This window comes from Dendrobates tinctorius, unplaced genomic scaffold (genome assembly GCF_039654945.1).
Source record: "Dendrobates tinctorius isolate UK_male_01 unplaced genomic scaffold, ASM3965494v1 ptg000001l, whole genome shotgun sequence".
In the NCBI taxonomy this organism is placed as follows: domain Eukaryota; kingdom Metazoa; phylum Chordata; class Amphibia; order Anura; family Dendrobatidae; genus Dendrobates; species Dendrobates tinctorius.
In genome coordinates, this window is record NW_027361669.1 from 12898872 (window position 1) to 12913226 (window position 14355).

At 48.2% G+C, this 14355-nt stretch overlaps 1 protein-coding gene across 2 annotated transcripts in view; it reads left to right on the forward strand.

The window, feature by feature from the left end:
- RGS14 (regulator of G protein signaling 14) overlaps positions 1-14355 on the forward strand; it is a 292753-nt gene that overhangs the window by 109778 nt on the left and 168620 nt on the right. The window lies entirely within an intron of this gene.

Below are 14355 nucleotides of genomic sequence, written 5' to 3' on the forward strand. Positions count from 1 at the left end.
TGCCGTTAAAACAGAATGGCCGCGCAGCTCCAGTGGAACTCCCTCTGCCTCTTCTCTGATGTGCTAGTGATGGCGCCTACATGATGATGTCATCGTATAGATAACAGCATGTATGCACGCCAGGATATTAGTCCAAAAGTGGAGCTGCAAGGGATCTTATGAGAGGTAATTATGAAAAACTTTTTTTTTTTTTTTTTTTTAAATAAAATGAATTAAATAGTTGTGGAGGGAGCAAAGGAGGATGAATTGAGGATAGGGGACAGAAACTGTTGTGTTGTGTGCTGTTGTGTTAAGGGTGGGGCACGAGGACAGCAAATGATGAAATATTGAGGGTGGAGGATAAGGGACAGCAAATGATGATGTATTGTGCAAATAATGATAAATTGGGGAAGGAGAGAGCAAATGATGAATTGAGGGTGGGGGACAGCAGATGATGAATTGAAGGTGGGGGACTGCAAATGATGTATGGAGGGTGGGAGAGCCAATGATGAATTGAAGGTGTGGGAACAGCAAATGATGTCTTGAGCATGAATGGCTGAAGGAGAGCAAATAATATTGAATTGAGGGTGGGGGAGCAAAGTTTGATGTATTGAGATCGGGGGATGGGAACAATAAATTATGACAATGAATTAAAGCTTGCAAGAGATATCAAAAGCAATAAAAAAGGATTTTGGGGATATGTCAAAAGTAAACGAAAAGTCAAAGATGCTATAGGATTTTTACAGGATGAAGATGATGAAATGGTAAGACAGGATGTTGAGAAGGCCCAACTTTTAAATTCCTATTTTGCATCTGTTTTCTCTTCGAAAGGAAATGTAACATCAACTGATCTTCACTGTCCTATTAAGGGAATAGAAGAATCCAGGATATCTATAAACAGAAAGATAGTGAGGAAACACTTAGCTAACCTAAATTAATTCAAGTCTCTAGGTCCAGATGAATTACACCCGAGTACTGAAGGAGGTAGCAGAAGAAATTTTTGAAGTCCCAGAAGACTGGAGAAGAGCAAATGTTGTTCCTATCTTCAAAAAGGGGAAGAAGGTGGATTCAGGGAACTATAGGCCGGTGAGTCTGACTTCTATACCAGGAAATATCTTTGAACAAATTATTAAACAACATGTATGTAAGTACCTGGATAATAATGAAGTGATTAACCAGAGTCAGCATGGGTTTGTGACTAATAATTCACGTCAGACTAACTTAATTTCCTTCTATGACAGAATCACTGACTGGGTGGATCAGGGACATGCTGTAGAAATAGTATATCTTGACTTCAGCAAAGCATTTGACAAAGTATCTCACACAATCCTTATTGAAAAAATGACTAAGTATGGACTGGACAAGGCAACTGTTAGGTGGATTCATAACTGGCTTAGTGATTTGACCCAAGCTGTTGTCGTAAATGGCTGCACATCCAGCTGGAAGAATGTCTCAAGTGGGGTACCACAGAGATCTGTCCTGGACCCTGTATTGTTCAACATCTTTATCAATGATTTAGATGAAGGAATTGAGGGTAAACTGATTAAATTTCTGGATGATGCAAAGCTAGGAGGGATGGCTAATACTACATAAGAGAGAGAGAGGATTCAAAAAGATATAAATACAGAATGGCTTTTAACAGGGAAAAATGCAAAGTACTACATCTGGGCAATTAAAATGAAAAAAGCATATACAGTATGGGAGGAATAGGGCTAAGCAACAGCACATGTGAAAAAGACTTGGGTATACTAATAGATCACAGACTGAATATGAGTCAACAGTGTGATGCAGCTGCAAAAAAGGCAAATACAATTCTAGGATGTATTAACAGAAGTATACAGTCTAGATCGCGTGAAGTCATTATTGCCCTTTACTCCTCTTTGGTCAGACCTCATCTGGAATACTGTGTCCAGTTTTGGGCAGCACATTTTAAAAAAGACATCAACAAACTGGAGCAAGTTCAGAGAAGAGCGATCAGAATGGTGACAGGTCTGCAAACCATGTCCTATGAGGAACGGTTGCAGGATTTGGGAATGTTTAGCTTGCAAAAGAGAAGACTGAGAGGAGACTTAATAGCTGTCTACAAATATCTCAATGGCTGTCACATTGTAGATGGATCACCTTTATTCTCATTTGCACAAGGAAAGACTAGAAGCAATGGAATGAAACTGAGTGGGAGTAGACACAGATTAGATATTAGAAAAAACTTTTTGACAGTTAGAGTGATCAATGAGTGGAACTGGCTGCCACGAGAGGTGGTGAGTTCTCCATCAATAGAAGTCTTCAAACAGAGGCTGGACAGACATCTGTCTGAGATGGTTTAGTGAATCCTGCTTTGAGCATAGGGTTGGACCAGATGACCCTGGAGGTCCCTTTCAACTCAACCATTCTATGATTCTATGAGGGTGGGGAAGAGAAAACGATGGTGAATTGGGGTGGGTTTCATCAAATAGTGATTCATTGAGGGTGGGGAGGTGCAAATGATGCAGTATGGAGTGTGGGGAAGACAAAATGATGATGTATTAAGGGTGGGGGGAACAGCTGATAATGAAAAAAGGTTGACATGGGAGAGAGGACATGATAGAATGAATTGTGGCAGGGAGACATGTAAATAAATTGAATCGAGGGAGCAGGAGGTACAGAATAAGGATGCAGGAGTGTGACTGGTATTGAATTGGGGGAAAGAGTACAGGTAATAATTAATTGATATATTTATTGGGTGGGGAAAGTGGAAATTTATAGTTAGTGGGGCACAGTTGTGGATTACAATTTACAATTGGTATGGTAGGTTGCATAATAACTAATTACATTTTATTGGTAGGTGAACATCTACATTCAGCTGTGTAGTGTAGAAGTTGAGGAAAAAGTGAGTAATGAGCTCTGAAAGTGTTCTTCTAGATAACTAGCGCCATTAATTCCATGGTGCTGTACATGAGAAGGGGGGGGTTACATACTGTACAAAGTTATAGATATCGTTAACAGTAAGCAAATTTACAATGACAGACTGGTACAGAGGGGAGAGGACCCTGTCCTTGCAGACTTACATTCTATGGGATAGTGGGGAAGAGACAGAAGGTCGGGGGTGCAGCAGCTCTGGTGGTTTTGAGGCGGCAGTGGCTCTGGCGGTGGTGGCTCTGGCGGTGGTGAGGCGGCAGAATGGTATTGCACGCTGTAAACTTTCCTGAAAAGATGGGTTTTCAGGTTCCGTTTGAAGGATCCAAGGGTAGTGGATAATCGGACGTGTTGAGACAAGGAATTCCAGAGGATAGGGGATATTCGGGAGAAATCTTGGAGGCGGTTGTGTGAGGAAGTGTGGAGGAGAGTAGGTCTTGGGAGGATCGAAGATTACGTGAGGGAAGATGTTGGGAGATTAGTTCAGAGATATAGAGAGGAGATAGGTTGTGGATGGCTTTGTAGGTCAGTGTTAGTAGTTTGAACTGGATTCGTTGGTGAATTGTGAGCCAGTGGAGGGATTTGCAGAGAGGAGAGACAGGGGAGTAGCGAGGAGAGAGATGGATTAGATGGGCAGCAGAGTTGAGGACAGACTGGAGTGGTGCAAGAGAGTTAGAAGGGAGGCCGCAGAGGAGAGTGTTGCAGTAGTCAAGGCGGGAGATAATGAGGGCATGTACAAGAGTTTTAGTAGATTGAGGGCTGAGGAAGGCACGGATTCTGGAAATATTTTTGAGTTGGAGGCGACAGGAGGTGGCAAAAGTTTGGATGTGTGGTTTGAAGGACAGGGCAGAGTCGAGAGTTACTCCGAGGCAGTGGATTTCAGGTGCGGGAGAGAGCGTGATGCCGTTTACCATAATAGATAGAGTAGGGAAGATACGTGAGATGGAGGAAAGATAATGAATTCAGTTTTGTCTACATTGAGTTTTAGGAAGTGAGAGGTGAAAAAAGGGGATATGGCTGATAGACACTCCGGGATTCTGGACAGCAGAGAGGTAGATCTGAGTGTCGTCTGTATACAGGTGGTACTGGAAGCCATGGGACTTTATGAGTTGTCCTAGGCCAAGAGTATAGATGGAAAAAAGTAGGGGCCCCAGGGCAGAGCCTTGGGGGACAAGAGAGGCTGGGATGTGTGGTCAGAAAGGTATGAGGCAATCCAGGACAGGGCAAGGTCTTTGATGCCAAGGGAAGAAAGAATCTGTAGCAGTAGGCAGTGGTCGACTGTGTCGAAGGCAGAGGGCAGGTCGAGAAGGAGGAGGATGGAGAACTGTCTGTTAGCAAGTCATTAGTAATTTTGGTCAGGGCAGTTTCAGTGGAGGAAAGTTGAGCATGGACATGCTGTTCGAGGAGTTTGGAAGCAAATGGTAGCAGTGATATGGGGCGATAGCTGGGCATAGCAGTTGGGTCAAGGTTTGATTTTTTGAGAATGGGTGTTATGGTGGCATGTTTGAAGGCAGAGGGGAAGGTACCAGAAGATAGGGATTGTTAGGTGTCGGGTTCCTGCAGCGGCACAGGCGGAATCCAGAGCCTCACATCCTGCGGTCTCCCATTCTCCATCGACCGCAGAGGAGCTTGCTCAGCAGCCCCGTCATTCCCGACACTCTACTCAGACCAGCTCTGTGGGTCTGGTTGCTGCTGCCACCTCTGGGCCAGCAATAGTAGCAACGCAGGCTGCTCAGCAGCAAGCCGTTCCAGAGTCCTTCCGCCGCTCCACTGAGCATGCTCACGAGACGATCTCCCATTGGAGATCGGGAGTCACATGCACAGGTCCTTCTCCAGATCTGATTGGTCCATCTCAGGGATCTGGAAGCTTCTGGAAGGTCCCGGCTATAAAAGGTTCACATGGCCACTCGACCATGCGCTAGTATAGATTCTAGTTGCAACCTGTGTGAATGATGACGGATGCATGAACCTGCGAATGACTCATTAAGATCCCCCTCCCTCTGATATTATGTGTGTGGATAGGTACTTAGTCATAGAGTCAGCGCCAGTCAGTGGCACGCTACAGGCTACAGTGCATATCTCCACAGAACTAGCGTCCAACAGTGCGCCCCCTCCTGTGCTTTGTCGTAGAGCGGCTGTGTCAGCTGCCACGCTGCAGTCAGCAGCACTTGTGGGCGTTCGCGGTAGCAAAGCCGCACGCACAGTAGGTCTAGACGGACACTGACCCTGTGTCTTGGGCCCTAGTCCTGTGACCATATACCGTGCGTGCATTCCGCTGAGACCTGTGAGTCCAACAGGCTCGATATTTATGTTTATTGCTTTGGCGCCTCTGTGAATCAACAGAGTATGCCCAGCGCACACCGGGTGACGTTCAACCCGCGTGCGATATACCGCCATATTGAGTGTCCGCCATTACCTGGCAGCAGAGTAACACCTTCTGCATGGTGGACCCCGGGTGTCGAACGCACTTTCTATTATTTATTATTTAGTGTGTTCCGCCGTCCCTAACAGGGATATGTTGAAGAGATGGATTAGGGCTGGAATGATCATGTTAGTGAGGTTGGGGAGCACATGGGAAGGGATGGGGTTAAGTGCACAGGTGGTGAGGTGTTCTTTGAAAAGGAGATGAGTAAGCTCTCCTTCAGTGATGTTGGAGAGGGAGGTTATGAGGGAAGGGCAGTGGTCTGGTATGTGGAGTGGTTGGGGTGCTGAACAGTAAAGGTTTGCCTTGTTTGGTCGATCTTGTTTTTTGAAGTAGGTGGCAAAGTCCTCAGCAGAGATGAGGGTAGTTGGAAGTGGCAGTGATGGGCGGATGAGAGAGGTAAATGTGCTGAACAGTTGTTTTGGGTTGTGGGATAATGAAGATATAAGGTTTGTGAAATAGGTCTGTTTAGCAGAGGTGAGGGCTGATTTGAAGGCAAGTGTAGCTTGTTTGAAAGCAGTGAAGTTGTCTGGCAGGCGTGTTTTCTTCCAATGCCACTCCGCGACCCTGGATGCTTGTCGAAGTTTTTTGGTGAGGTTGTTGTGCCAGGTTTGCGTGTTGATTTGTCGCACTTTGCAATGCATGAGAGGGGAGACTGAGTCTATGGCTGATGTGAGGGTGGTGTTGTAGAAAGCGGCGGCACTGTCTGTGTTATGGAGTGAAGATATGCAGGACAGAGGTAGAAGAGAGTCTGAGAGTCTGTGAATGTCTAGGTGTGCGAGGTTTCTGCGAGGATGTGCTTGTGGCTGGACATGGGGGGCAGGTGAGAAGGACAAGGATGAGAAGGTGAGTAGATGGTGGTCAGATAGCGGGAAGGGAGAGGTTGTGAGATTGGGTAGGGAACAGAGGCGGGTGAAGATGAGGTATAATGTATGTCCATCTGTGTGGGTGGCTGTGGAGGACCACTGAGTAAGTCCAAAGGATTAGGTAAGTGACAGGAGTTTGGAGTCTGTTGGCTGGTGGGTGTCAATGGGCATGTTGAAGTCCCCCATGATGATGGTGGGGATGTCAGCAGAGAGAAAGTGGAGGAGCCAAGTGGAGAATTTGTCGATGAAGGCAGTGGCTGAGCCCGGTGGTTGGTATATGAAAGCCATTTGGAGATTAGAGGGAGCGTAGATACGGTCGAGTGAACTTCGAAAGAAGGGAGGATAAGGGAGGGTGGGGGTTGGATAGGGTTGAAGGAGCAGTTTTTAGAAAGGAGGAAACCCACTCCTCCACCATGTCTGTTGCCAGGGCGAGGAGTGTGGGTAAAGTGGAGGCCGCCATAACTCAGTGCGGCCAGGGAGGCCGTGTCAGGGGGTGTCAGCCAGGTCTCAGTGAGGGCCAGGAAGGAAAGGTTGAGGGAGGTTAAGAGGTCGTGGATCACGTGGAGCTTGTTGCAGAAGGAGCGAGCATTCCAAAGTGCTCCAGAGAGAGGGTGCGGGAGGGTGGCGGTCAGTGGCACAGGTTTTAAGTGTGAAGGATTGCGGTAATTTCTCTTAGTGTGAGAAAGATAGGGGTGAGGATTAGTGGGATGTATGAGATTTAATGTATCTAGATGTAACTAGATTTATTTTCTGCAGAGACGAGTACTGGCTGGAAGAATTGATGGCGGTCTGTGGTGGATGAAGAAGAAAAGCGTAGATGAAGGACTGAAGATGAAGATGAATCAATGTGTTACCAGTACACTTACTATGAGGATCCCAAAGGATCAACCCACTGGACCGCGGTAACGAACCTCCCCTGGGCGAGTGGACCAGGTGGACCACCCCCTATACCGGGAGCCTTAGGGGCAGGCCAAAGGGGAACTATTACCACGGCAGCTTGTACCCAGGGCGGACACAGGAGACAAGACAGGAGACTGGGGACACAGGCGGCAGGACCGGGAGGACAGGAACCCAGGAACACGGAGCGAACTGGACTGACAAAGGCAGCAGGACTGGCAGGACAGGAACCCAGGAACACGGAGTGGAAACAGGCTGGAGGACATGGAGGAGACACGGGAGCTCAGACTGGAGACACGGGCAGGTGGAAGCTAGGAGAGACACGAGGAGAACGTGAATCAGGATGGCAGAGACGGGGGAGAGGGTTGGCAACGGAGCAGACAGGGAGCGCAGGAAGAAGAGGGGCCAGAATCACGAGTGAGACACTTGTGACGATCAGGCACTGCCAGGAGGAAGAGGCGGTCTGATAAGCGAGTGTGCGGCAGGTTTCCGGGTCAGAGTCCTCCTGGGCATAGAGTAGACCCGGGAGGAGCGGCCAGCCTCACAGGGAGCAATGCGCGTGTGCGTGGCAAAAACTAGTGCGTGCAAGCACGCGCGACATGAGGCAGACGCTGGCGCTGGAGCCGGAGGAAGAACGGGAGCTTGCCGGGACGCCGAGGACCGGTGAGTATGTCAGGGCACGGGAGGTGGGTCCAAGCGCCTCTTGTCTGCGTTTTTTTTCATCCTTACACGCGCTTGTTTGAGAGCGGTCTTGGTCTCCTGCCAGATTCTGGAGAACTCCCCAGACTGAAGATCGGTGGCCAGCACACCCGAGACAGGAGGGACCAGTAGGGGTTCGCCTGGATGTTTCCTGTAGACGATAAAGAAAGGAGACTTGGAAGAAGATTCGCTGGCGTGATTGTTATATGCGAATTAAGCCCACGGGAGTAAGTCTGACCAGTCATTCTGATGGGCGTTAGAGAAGTGACGGAGATAATTCACCAAAAATTGATTAGTACACTATACTTGGCCGTTGGTCTGTGGGTGATAGGCGGAGGAAAAATCCAGCGTGATGTTCATAAACTTGCAGAGCGCTCTCCAGAACCGAAAGGTGAACTGGACTCTCCTGTCCGAGATGATATGTTGAGGAAGATCATGGACACGAAAAATATGGTGGATGAAAACCTTCGCCACTTCGGGCGACGAGGGTAAACCGGGAAGAGAGATGAAATGAGCCATCTTGGAGAATCTATCCACAATGACGAAGATGACGGTGCAGCCTGAAGAGCGAGGCAGATCAGTAATAAGGGCCATAGCAATGTGCTGCCAGGGAGCCGAAGGGACTGGAAGCGGATGTAAGATGCCTGAAGGTAACTGCCTGGGAACTTTGTTCTTGGCACAGCATGGACAAGAAGCTATAAAACTTCGAACATCTTGGGGAAGAGTAGGCCACCAGTAGTAGCGGGACACGCGGACGAGAGTCTTTTAGAACCCAACATGACCTGCAAGTTAGGAGGCATGTCCCCAGCGCAAGACTCATCTTCTGTTGTTCTCTGGAACGGAAGTCTTACCCGGAGGTATAGAAGACGGACTGAGGGGTGCCACAGTGATGAGCTTGGAAGGGTCCATGATGTGCGTGGGCTCCTCCTCTGTATCACTGGCAAAAAAGGATCTGGACAATGCGTCAGCCTTGAGGTTCTTACTACCCGGACGGAACTGAAGCTCAAAATCGAAACGGGCGAAGAATAGGGACCAGCGAGCTTGCCGAGGATTAAGTCTCTGTGCCGATCGGATGTATGCCCAATTTTTATGGTCCATATAGATCTTAATATAATGTACGGCTCCCTCCAATAAATACCTCCTCTAATGCCAGTTTGATGGCTAATAGCTCCCTGTCGCCAATGGAGTAGTTCCGTTCCGAGGTGGAGTATGACTTTGAGAAAAAGCCGCAGGTCACAAGCAGACCAGAAGAAGACCTCTGTGAAAGTACTGCACCAGATCCGATAACTGAGGCATCCACCTCCAAAATAAAAGGTTTGTTGGCCTCCGGGCGATGGAGGACAGGAGCCGAGGCGAAGGCTTGTTTCAGGGTAAGGAAGGCGTCTTCAGCCTCTGCGGACCAAACATGGGGGTTGGCCCCCTTGCGAACCAAAGCGGAGATGGGACCAGTCAATGAAGAAAAGTGAGGGATGAACTGCCGGTAGTAATTTGCGACCCCGAAAAATCGCTGAATTGCCTTGACTCCATGAGGACGCGGCCATTTGAGCACAGAAGACACCTTCTCCAGGTCCATGCATAAGCCTGAGTCAGAGATGATGTACCCCAGGAATGGGAGAGACGTCTGTTCAAAGGCGCACTTCTCGAGTTTAGCATACAGGCGATTCTCCCTCAGGCACAGGAAAACCTGACTGACGTTCCTTCTATGGGTAGACAGATCGGGAGAAAAGAAGAGGATATCGTCCAGGTACACCACCACACAAGAGTACAGGAGATCTCGGAAAATATCGTTCACAAATTCCTGGAATACTGCGGGAGCATTGCACAAGCCGAATGGCATGATTAAATATTCATAATTACAGTCCCTGGTGTTAAAAGCGGTCTTCCACTCGTCTCCGGGGTGAATACGGATGAGATTGTAGGCCCCACGGAGATCTAGTTTGGTGAAGATTCGTGCTCCCCGCAGCCGATCAAACAGCTCCGGAATGAGCAGGAGTGGGTACATGTTCTTGATAGTGATATTATTGAGACCCCGGTAGTCAATGCAGGGACGAAGGGATCCGTCCTTTTTCTTGACAAAGAAGAAACCTGTGCCTGTGGGTGAAGAGGACTTCCGGATAAAGCCTCTGGCCAGATTTTCCTGGACGTAGTCAGTCATGGCTTGAGACTTGAAAGGATTCAAGGGGTAAATTCTGCCCCGGGGCGGAGTAGAGCCCGAAACGAGATCGATTGGGCAGTCATAGGGACGATGCGGGGGGCAGGCTCTCTGCCTCTTTCTTGTTGAACACGTCCACGAAGGACCAGTAGGCTGAGGGCAAGTTTGCAGGCATAGTAGAAGACCGAGAAGATCTGACTGGCTGAACTGGAAGCAGGCACCTAGACTGGCAGGTTTGACCCCAACGTAGGATGTCACCAGATCACCAATCGAGGACGGGTTCATAAATCCTTAACCAAGGAAGACCCAAGAGGAGCGTATGGGATAACGAGGGCAATACAAAGAAGGCTATCTTCTCCCGATGCAGGGCTCCGATCTGTAGCTCCACCTCCTCGGTGACCAGGGTGACGGTCTCCCGCAGGGGGCGCCATCGACCGACGTTAAACCTTTTGACCACCTCAAGCTGGATGAAGCTCCCCGCTGCTCCAGAATCTATATAGGCCACCTCAGAGAAGCAGCGGGACCCTAGATTCAGTAAAACGGAGAGGGTCAAAGGTGGAGAGGTATCACTAACACCTATGGAGGCCTCTCTTACCTGTCCAAGGCGGAGGCATTTCCCGGCCTCACCGGGCAGGAGCGAAGAAGATGGGAGGAGCTGCCAAAATATAGGCAGAGACTCTGGGTGAGTCTCTCTTGGCGGCACTGCTCTGCAGGTTTGAGACGATCTACCTGCATGGGTTCCGATACAGAGGCGGCAGAGGTGGAGGTGAATCATGAGTTGGGAGGACTGCATGTCGCTGGAGATAAACGGGGAAGTCTTCTCTCCCTGGTGGCCTCGCGGGAGCTCTCCTGGAAGCGTAAGTCAATGCGAGTCACCAGAGAAATGAGATCCTCCAAGGACGTTGGTGTGTCACGACCTGCCAGCTCTTCATTAATTCGCACAGATAAACCCTGCCAAAATGCTCCCACCAAAGCCTCATTGTTCCATCCCAGCTCAGAGTACAAGGTGCGGAACTGAATAGCGTACTGACCAACGGAAAGAGTACCCTGGCGGAGACTATTAAGAGACTCGGTGGTAGAGGCCAGGCGTCCGGGTTCGTCGAAGACCTTACGAAAGGTCTCCCGAAAGGTGGAGAGCTGAGAGACCAAAGGATCGTCTCTCTCCCAGAGAGGGTTCACCCAGGCTAATGCTTCGCCCTCCAAGTGGGACACCACAAAAGCCACCTTTTCTCGGTCGGTGGGGTACTGTTGCGGCAACAATTCAAAAGTGCAATTCACACTGGTTCAGGAATCCCTGGCACAATTTGGGATCTCTGCCATACCACAGAGGTTTAGCTAAATGGGGTGGCGGATGTGGAGCCGAGGCCTGAACAGGGGCAGAAGCGGCGGACTGGAGAGAAAGAAGTCGGTTATCTACCGTGGCCATATAATTTAGGATATGGGCCTGGGTATCCCTTTGCTGGGCGAGCTCCTGCTGGAGACCAGCCAGCTGGGATGCATTCCCAGGGTCAGAGGACTGTAATGCCGACAACCGGGACTCCATGGTCTTAAGAAAGGCCATGATCTGGGTCTGATTTTCACGTAGGAACGCTGGTGGAAGCTGAGGTACCAGCGGGATCCATGGTCTGATCATGCTGTGAGGATCCCAAAGGGTGAACCCACTGGATCGCGGCAATGAACCTCCCCCCGAGCGGACCAGGTGGATCACCCCCTATACAGGGAGCGTTAGGGGCAGGTCCAAGGGGAACTATTACCATGGCAGCTGGTACCCAGGGCGGACACTGGAGACAATACAGGAGACTGGGGACACAGGCGGCAGGACAGGAACCCAGGAACGCGGAGCGAACTGGACTGACACAGGTGGCAGGACTGGCAGGACAGGAACCCAGGAACATGGAGTGGAAACACAGGCTGGAGGACATGGACGAGACAAGGGAGCTCAGACTGGAGACACGGGCAGGCAGAAGCTAGGAGAGACACAAGGAGGAGAACGTGAATCAGGATGGCAGAGACGAGGGAGAGGGTTTGTAATGGAGCAGGCAGGGAGTGCAGGAAGAAGAGTGGCCAGAATCACAAGTGAGACACTTGTGATGATCAGGCACTGCCAGGAGGAAGAGGCGGCCTGATAAGCGAGTGTGCGGCAGGACTTCCGGGTCAGAGTCCTCCTGGGCATAGAATAGACCGGGAGCAGCCGGCCTCACAGGGAGCGGTATGCGCGTGAACGGCAAAACCTAGTGCGGTCACGCCCGACAGGAGGCAGACGCTGGCGCTGGAGCCGGAGGAAGAACGGGAGTGCGCCTGGACACCGAGGACTTGTGATTATGACGGGGCACGGGGGTGGCGGCGCGCCCGGCAGCGGCATGACAGGCAGCTGCATGACACTTACATTATTACTGAATACTATGTACAGAGATCCTGTGCATAATGACATTGGTGAGTCCCTGTATTACCTGTACACTATATACAGAGCTCCTGTATATAATGTTACTGGTTATCACTGTTTTACCTATACTCTGACACTATGTACAGCGCTCCTATGTGTAATGTCACCAATTATCACTGTATTACCTGTACACTGACACTTTACACAGAGCTTATGTGTATAATGTCACTGGTGAGTCCATATATTACCTGTTTACTATATATAATTATATATACTATATACAGAGTTTCTGTGTATAATGTCACTTGTGATCAATGTATTACCTATACACTGAGAACATGCACAGAGCTCCTGTGTATAATATCATCAATGATTACTGTATTATCTGTACACTGACACTATATACAGAACTCCTGTGCATAATGTCACTGGAGAGTCCCTTTAATACCTGTACACTTTCATTATACACTGTATACTATGTACAGTGCTCCTCTGTATAATGGTACTTATGGTATTATTAGTATTGTGTTTTTTTTGTGATTTTTTTTATTAATGATCAGTATTGTAGTATTTGGTCATTATATAGTGGTAATATGTGGTCTGGTCATGGTATAGTGGTATTTGTTTCTTGTATGTGGTAGTATTTGCTCACTATGTGGTGGTAACATGTTGTCTGGTCATTGTGAGGCAGTATTTGTTCTTCGTATGTAGTATTATTGGTGTTGCACTAGTCCCTTTTCATGGCCAAGCCTTGAGTCAAGAGTGGTCAAGGAGTCCAAGGTCAAACTCCAGGAAGGGTACATCATAAACAGAAGGAAGAGACAAAAGCGTAGTCAGGTAACGTTCCGAAGTCAAAATACTGGGAAAATAACAGATCAGAACTGAAGGGGTTAAACCGGTGGATGGTCAGAATGAAGACCAAGGTCAGGCAACAGATCAAGCATACACTACTCAAGGCACAGGAAAGCACAAATCTCACAGGCTGAATGTATGTCTGGCACAGATTTCTGGGAGACACAGATCAATTAATAAGTATGGCAATTAACTGGAATAATGAACACATGGAGAGACCTGATGCCTCATAGTTTCAGATTGGATAGTTGAGCTGTCAGTCAACACATTTGACAGCTCAGCACACCCCTGTATGAGATTGGATGGCCAAGCTGTCAATCAAAGTACCGACAGATTCAGCACACCCCTACACCAGACTGGATGGCTGAGCTGTCAGTAACTGCATCCCAGACACACTGAGGGATGGAAGCGTAACAATTGTGTCACTATGTGATAGTAATATGTGGTCTGGTCATGGTGTGATGGTATTTGTTCCTTGTATGTGGCATTATTCAGTCACTGTGTGGTGGTAATATGTGGTCTGGTCATGGTGTGGTGGTATTTATTCCTTGTATGTGGTATTATTGGTCATTTTAAAATATGCATGTGACACCCCTTTAAACCCCAAGCCTGTTTGCACCTTCATGACCAGGCGAAATATTACAATTTTGACCAGTGTCAATTTATGTGGTAATAACTCTGCAATGCTTCAACGGAACCCACTTACTCTGAGAATGTTTTTTCATGACAAATTGTACTTCATGATAGTGGTAACATTTTTAATTTTTATGCCCTTAAATCATAGAGTTAACATTTTCACACGCGTTTACTTTAACTCAGCACAATTTGGGAACCACTTTCTTTTATTAGGAAGTTATAAGGGTTAAAAGTTGACCAGCAATTTCTCAGTCATATTTGAATACTCAAAAGTGACACCATTCTAAAATCTGCTCCCCTCAATGTGCTCAAAGCCACATTCAAGTAGTTTATTAAATCTTCAGGTGCTTCACAGGAATTTTTGGATTGTGGAAGGAAAGAATTAACATTTAACTTTTTTCACCAAAAATATTACTTTAGACCTATTTTTTTTTATTTTCGCAAGGGTAACAAGAAAATGGACAAAAAAATTTGTTGTACAAATTTTCTTGGGCATTCTGATAACTCATGGGGAGGAAATCATTGTTTGGGTGCACGGCAGGGCACGGAAGAACATTTGACTTTTTGAATGTGAAAT